The following is a 6,942-nucleotide window of genomic DNA, read 5'->3' as shown; positions in this document are numbered from 1 at the left end:
GTACTGCCTGGCATTCTCATTTGTGCATCACCAGTTTTCTCAACAATAAACAAATGACTTCGGTTTAATGAATTAATGGCGGAGACAAGCATGAGCCTCATCAAATACTTTTTAATAAATTAACAATCTAGGCCTGTCACACTAAATCAAAAGAGATTGTTTGTAATGTGACAGCTAATTAATAGCTTCTTTGAACCCAGCACCAGCTGGAGTAAAACCAAGAGCTGTAAAGGTCTCTGGTTGTTTAAAAAAACCTGCCTGCCTCTTCCCCTTTCTATGTCCCCCAAAGTGTATTTAAGCAGATATGTATGTGTGTACATAAGCAGCACCTGCTAATAGTGAAATATTGTTTGATGTGACCCAAACCAATATCTTGTTTGCATAAAATATTTGAAAAGAGATTATCTTTGCTAATGATATTAATAATTAACACTATTTTCTGGAACATCCATAGCTTTATATGGGAGCAGCAGTATAAACTGCATATGGGTAAAACAGGATTTTTTTTTTCCCAAATGGGTTTTGCTGCCTGTCACAACATGTAGTCAAGCCTGTTGGTAGGATTTGAAGGTGACAGCTTTGCCCTACACCTGTGAGATGGGCTCTAGGCCTCAGCAGGGGCTGAGACTGCCATTCCACTTCACAAAATCAGTTCCCCAGCTCGGAGAAATAAGTTTTCCTCACAATAAACTACAAAATCAAGCATGTGCCTAGTTCTGAATTTTTCCAAATCCAATGTCTTTAGCTTTATTTCACACCCCTCTTTTTGCTTGTAACAGTTCATCCATCTTCCCAGGTATCATTTCACCTTGAGCAAATCTGTTTTCCATATTCAAAAAACCATCATGAAAATTCACAAGCAAGGCACTAAATCTACTAATCTGTCATTACCATGCGGATAGCAATGATGCAAATACTAATAACTTCTTACTTTTCTAGCTAAATCTTACCCCAATGGAGGAAGGATTATAATCTTGCAAGGTAACATATTCTTTTATCTAAGCTGTGAGTATTTCCAAATGATTTCTTTTTTTACTGAAAGCACTACCCTAAAAAATGTCAACAGAAAATTTTTTTGTACTGTAAAGAGAATGTGAACTCACCTTCCTCTCACCTTTTTTCATTTGCATTTCTAGTAAGAAGTAACTCTTAAACTTGTGAAACTGTCAGATATATAGAAATTATTTTCAGCTGACAGCCAGTAGAAATAAACCTTGAAATTCTGTCCTTGACAAATTTGACGGGAAAATTCTCTCTGTCTTGAGTAGGACTGGGATTTCATTCCAGACATTCATCTGTGGGAAATCTTACATATGGGGAGGCAGGTACAGAGAGTGGGGGAGATACTTTGAACAGGTTATCTTCACAATCATTCTTAAAACGAGTCTCTCCAATGATCTGCAGAGATTTTCTATCCTCTCCAAAATGGCAATTGGCTTTCAGCAGTTTATTTCTGCCCACTGAATTGGTACCAGGGTCTACTCACAGTGGGCTGCTCATTGCACTGGGGGGATGACTGTTACAGGAACAGGAGTATGCTGGATGCAGAGGGTATAGTTGGGAAGATCATTGTCACCACACACATCCTGGATGTCTCTACCTTTTTCAGAGGTGCTAACTGGGATCATCTACTGTACAGGTGTAGGTACATCTCTGGCAATGTCCTGTCATTATAGAAGTGGGTTGTCAGTGACTCGTAGTTCTCCCTGTTCTGTGATTTTCTATCCAGCTCTTCTGCATGTCTCTGTCCTGCCACCCCTTGGTGATTAATGAGCGGTGAAATTCTTCTGTTGAAAGAATTCCCATTGATTTCAAGAAGGCCAAAATTGTTTTTCCTTTGTGGTAAACAATTATTTTCTTTTGCATAGATGGTAAGCATGAGTAGGTCTCTAATTCATTTTGTTTTCAGAAATACTTGGGTCAATACACTTGCATTGTAGTAAAGAATGGTTGACCTCTTTCTACCTGGCCCTGTGAACTTCAGAATTCTATGCATAGTAAGCTGGCATCATCTCATTGAAGTATTGGAATTAAGCATTAAAGCAACTGCAGAAAAAAATTAAATAAGCATTTTGTACTTATTTAGATTTGGATTACATTCTGCAGCAACTCAGAACTGATAAAAATGCCACTGTTTTGACTTTCTAAATTGTTTGTAAATAGATATGACATTGAGAACCTTTCTCTGTGTGGGCCACTCAGTCAGAGGAATAAAAAAATCAGATTGGGACCATCACAAACTTAAATTCTGGTAATCCTCTTATATCTGAGACGAAACCTGGTAGATTCATATGGATCACTTTGTATGAATTCTGTAAAATTCTATATTGCTCACTGAATATATGGTGTTCATCCAAAAGCACAATTACACACATGTATGAGGTATTCTACACTAAATCCTTTGGCAGAAATGCATAGAGAATAGACTTTTTGACCATAATGACTAAAATGATTTATATTCTGATATGTTCCATTCATGGAATGATGGTTCCATTCATATGGTATGATTAGGTGGAAATGTGACGTTCTTGAAATATTACCTTGCCCTATATACAAATTCCAGCATATCAAAGGATTTCAGAAGCCTCCCAAATGTTTCCAAGTTCCATATCTCATCATTGCACTATTTAGACTTAAGATTGGCATTTTCTTTCAATTCTGTAATCTATCCATGAAAACTTCTGAATCCTTCACATTTCGTCAGTATACACAGCTATTTGGACAATTTTTGACTTTGTAATAATTTCAGAATACACATTGATCTTTAAGATCATATTATCCTACTAACCACCTCAGGTGTCTTTCTGCTTGAAATTACCCAAGCTGGAATTAGTTATGAAAGGCAGAAGCAGCTTAGGTCTGAAGAAAAGAGCCAAAACTGGCTTGAGCAGTTTTGTGTGAAGTCTGAAAGGCAAGAGCTAAAATCAGGTCCATTTATGCATTCACTGCAGTTAGTCCATGGAACATTTCCAGTCTCTCCCAAACAGAAAAGCAGACTTGAACTAGAACATAAGGAACTGTGGGTTTAAATTCCACTTAATTCTTTCCTTCGTCTCCTAAACCATCACCATTTCTACTAAATTTCATATGGGAGGTCTAGAGTCTTGGGCATCGTGAGTCTTAGTGACGAACAGAGAAATCCATGCGTGTGTACATATGTCATACATATATAAGAGAAAGGGATGGGCAAAAATTCTCTTTTCTGTACCTACTTTAGTTCATATCACAGATCATGTTTTCCTCAGCCACTTTTTTCTTTCACAGAAATATCACCACTTCTCAACTACTTTGTTCTTCAGTCATCTCACTTTTGGTGCAAGAACCTTCTTCCCTGAAGCGTACAACCAGTTTTCAGCATAAATTCTCAGTTTCTAATGTCTTTTGAAAACACATTTTTTTCTCAGACTTTGTTAATCTCCTCACACTCTGGACTGGCTGACATCTGTGGCAGTGTCTTACGGACAAAGTGAGTATCCTTATGGTCAGAACAATGTTTTCTCATAAGTTTGTATTGGGACTTGCTCAAAATTTTTTACCAATGACCTCATTAAACCATAATGTTAATCTCACCTATGTTTCTAATGATTTTATGGTTTATCCCTCACTCTTATTTTTATATACATAAATTGCATTATCAAGTTCCTAGGAATGTGTCATTACAATAATTTTTAATGTAAATCTACCTATGGTATATTAGTCAGCTGCATTGTTCCTGAATTTCTCACATCCTTCCTTCACTGCAGTTTTCAGAAGATCATCATTAGCTTCTGCTGAAGTTTAGGTGATGGTGGGCAATGGTACCTCATAGATCTGTACATACACTGCAAGGGAATAATGCCTGTAGCCTTATAACTTCGGTCCTTAATATTATGTTTTCATCTTCAACCAATGTATTAATATCTTAAGGTGATGCTGGAGTCAGTAACTAGGAGCATGTTTCTGTCAAATACAACGGTTTGTGATCCCCTGATGTCTTGGACAGAGTTATTTGGGACAACCGAAGATGACTACAGCACCTGTGATCATCAGAAAGGTATGCAGATAGACTCCAATAGAAAAACAAACCATACAATGTCAAAAATTCAAGGGTGATTTGAATTTAATTCATGCAAGACTAATCATGCAGCAAACAGGCTATGGATTCTGAACCTGCAGCTGAGCGTTCTGTTATATGCATTCTATTTTCTAGTCTCACTGACCTTTTCAAGCATATCACCAGCCATGCAAGATAAAGGTGCGCAGGAAGAGTAGTAACAAGTAGCGGCTTTAGTTCTGTTATGCATTATGTTGTACTGATGCTTTCCCCTCATTTGAAAAGATGATACACCTAATGCAAACAGGAACTTCCAAAGAGTGGCAGAACAACTATGGCCTCAGATTCTTGAACTCCTTTTGTTTACCCCATCTACTTGAAATCCAGCATTTGTCACTGAAAACATTCCCACAACACAGTACTTCAGCTATGTAACAGAAGAGTAATTTAATTTGGGAGATTTACAGTTCCTCAAATGCTCTGCAACTTTGTAATGAATAGCAGTGACCAGTTAAATACACACTAAGCTGGCAAAAACTAGGATTCTGAAAGCCACCAGAGAACTGTATGGCTGTAGAAATGCATCCATAATAACGCAAGAGTTCCCCACTGCAGAATTTGCCAACGTTGAGCATGCAATCCTCTAACTGTGTGTGTGGAAACCCTACCCTTCACCAAGCCACACATCTCATATGGGGATCCCAACTCTGTTTGAAGGAATTCATTCCAAATGTCCTGGTGTCATGCCAGGTCCCTGTTCAGAAGCTTAAGTAAGCATTACTTGTTTAAAATCTTCTCCCTTCTAAATAGTTCGTTTAAGTTCCTAAACAGTCCTGATACTCTTCTCTGCACTCAGGCTGAATCATTCAACAGACTCTGAAAAGAAAGGTAGTACAAGCCACCGATGTTACTGAGCCAAAGTTTTGATGAGAACTGGGGAAAAAATTAAGATTTTATGCAACATTTTTCTCTTCCAAAGCTATTTTTGTCCTTTTACATGAGAACGCTGCTGGTCTTATGGAAAAGACCTTTCCTGCCAAGGCACAGTTCGAGTAATAAAGAACGGAACTTTCTACATGGCTTCTGATGGTGCTAATCCATGACCACTGAGGATGTAGTGTTTTGTTTCTATATTGCTAAGTTTGACATACGAGGTAGAATATAAATCTTCTTGCTTCAACTAAATGGCCGTATTTAAAGCCCTGCAGGAATTGAATTTTTATTTTTTAAAAAATCATATTGCTTTAATAGTTTTCATTCCAATTTAGAACACAAGTCTAAATTTCATTTGAAATCACAGAAAGTATTCTGTTTTAAAATTTAAACATGCATTTTTAAGTATATGATGTGATTCGATTTAAAGTTAATTTTGGATCAGTCAGAATAATTCTTCTTTTGCCTTGATTTTTATTATAGATTTGCCTTTTATTCAATCTTCTTCCACTTTTTTAAACAAAACAAGAAAAAAACCCAAACACAAAACCCACACCACTGAAATTGAAATAATCCCAAGGGAACTTCTGATATCAGCAGATCAGCATTTGCCAAAGGCAAAACAGCCCGTCTGAGGCATTTGGACAATTTCTAGCTTTACTGCAGTTTGTTACTTGTTAACAGTCTAAGGTCTGTGGCTCTACAGCTGCGCAGCTCTGAATTCATCCAGATGAACAGTGGTACAGCATCTATACCCCAGCAACTATGTTAAATTAAACTCCACTTGTAGCTAAGTGCAAAGCTCCCTCAGCTCTTAAGACACACTGCTTTGTGCATCAGGTCAGACTGCCTCTTGCTAAGCAAAGCTGAGCTGAGAAAATAATTAGCCTTTTCTGACCAAGGTAGGAGCTATGTTTCTTCCTCCACATGTTTTCTATTGCTCAATTTTTGATGTTTTTAGGCTTTCCAGGAGTCCTTCATGGTTACAATAATTTCTCTCCTGAATCAAATTTAAACCAACCTGTGAGTTCTCTTATCATTTCTTCCACAGTAGCCAAGGAGTACATTTAACATGTCTAGCACACAGAAATAAAACCACTACTGCAGTGCCACCAGCATTGCACAAGCAGCCCTTGAACAGGAAAGTAAGTAATTTGCTCTGAAGCCAGAGAAGAATGTAGGTCAGCGTAATAACATTAAACCTACACTTTCTTCTGGTGACAGTAATAGGCTTAAGGATTGTAACCCTATGTCTTTTGAAAACCTGTTTTGTACTTGCTAGGGACAAAGTAGAAGCTGAAGGTTAAACAGACAAAAAAGGGATGGCAGGACTGCCTAGAAAGAAACAGATGAAGACTACTGATTTACAGGCTATCACTGGGCTCAGCTCCTGTGCTAGAAAGACCACTAGTATTTTTATGTACAAGCCTGAAGTAAGTTTCTACAATATTTTCTCCAAAAATATGAAATTGTTCCAGCAAACCCGATCAGAGGCAAGACCCTGGCTTAGAGGGACTTTAGTCTGGGACAGTGCAGCCATCTCTGTGTTCCTATGAGAAGAACTATAGGGTTAGTTTGCCTTTATGGTTCCTACATTGGTCATTTTATTGTTTTTATTTTCTGGCAATCAGAATACATCAGGATTTATATTTGGGGGGCATTCTTCTTTTTTTTAATACAAAGTGGCAGAAGTTAAAATCTGTGACACTAAAAATATTGAGTCATTTTCATTTCTTCTCTTTGTTTTCCAGCACTGGGTGAAAAAGGGAAAATAATATAGAAAATACATGGAAATTCTAGCTCCAAAAATTAAAACATTATGCCTAAATGAAATATCTGCATATAAACAGATCATCCAGTTTTGTTATGGCTGATAGCAGTATTTCCCCCCATTGTAAGCACACATACTATATTAGCTTGCCTGCATATGCCATGCAGAAATCAGTGCATCCCAGGAAAATCTGGACAGCTGTCTT

This window comes from Gymnogyps californianus, chromosome 5, assembly GCF_018139145.2.
Source record: "Gymnogyps californianus isolate 813 chromosome 5, ASM1813914v2, whole genome shotgun sequence".
Taxonomy (NCBI): Eukaryota; Metazoa; Chordata; class Aves; order Accipitriformes; family Cathartidae; genus Gymnogyps; species Gymnogyps californianus.
Note: the sequence above shows the minus strand (reverse complement) of the source record.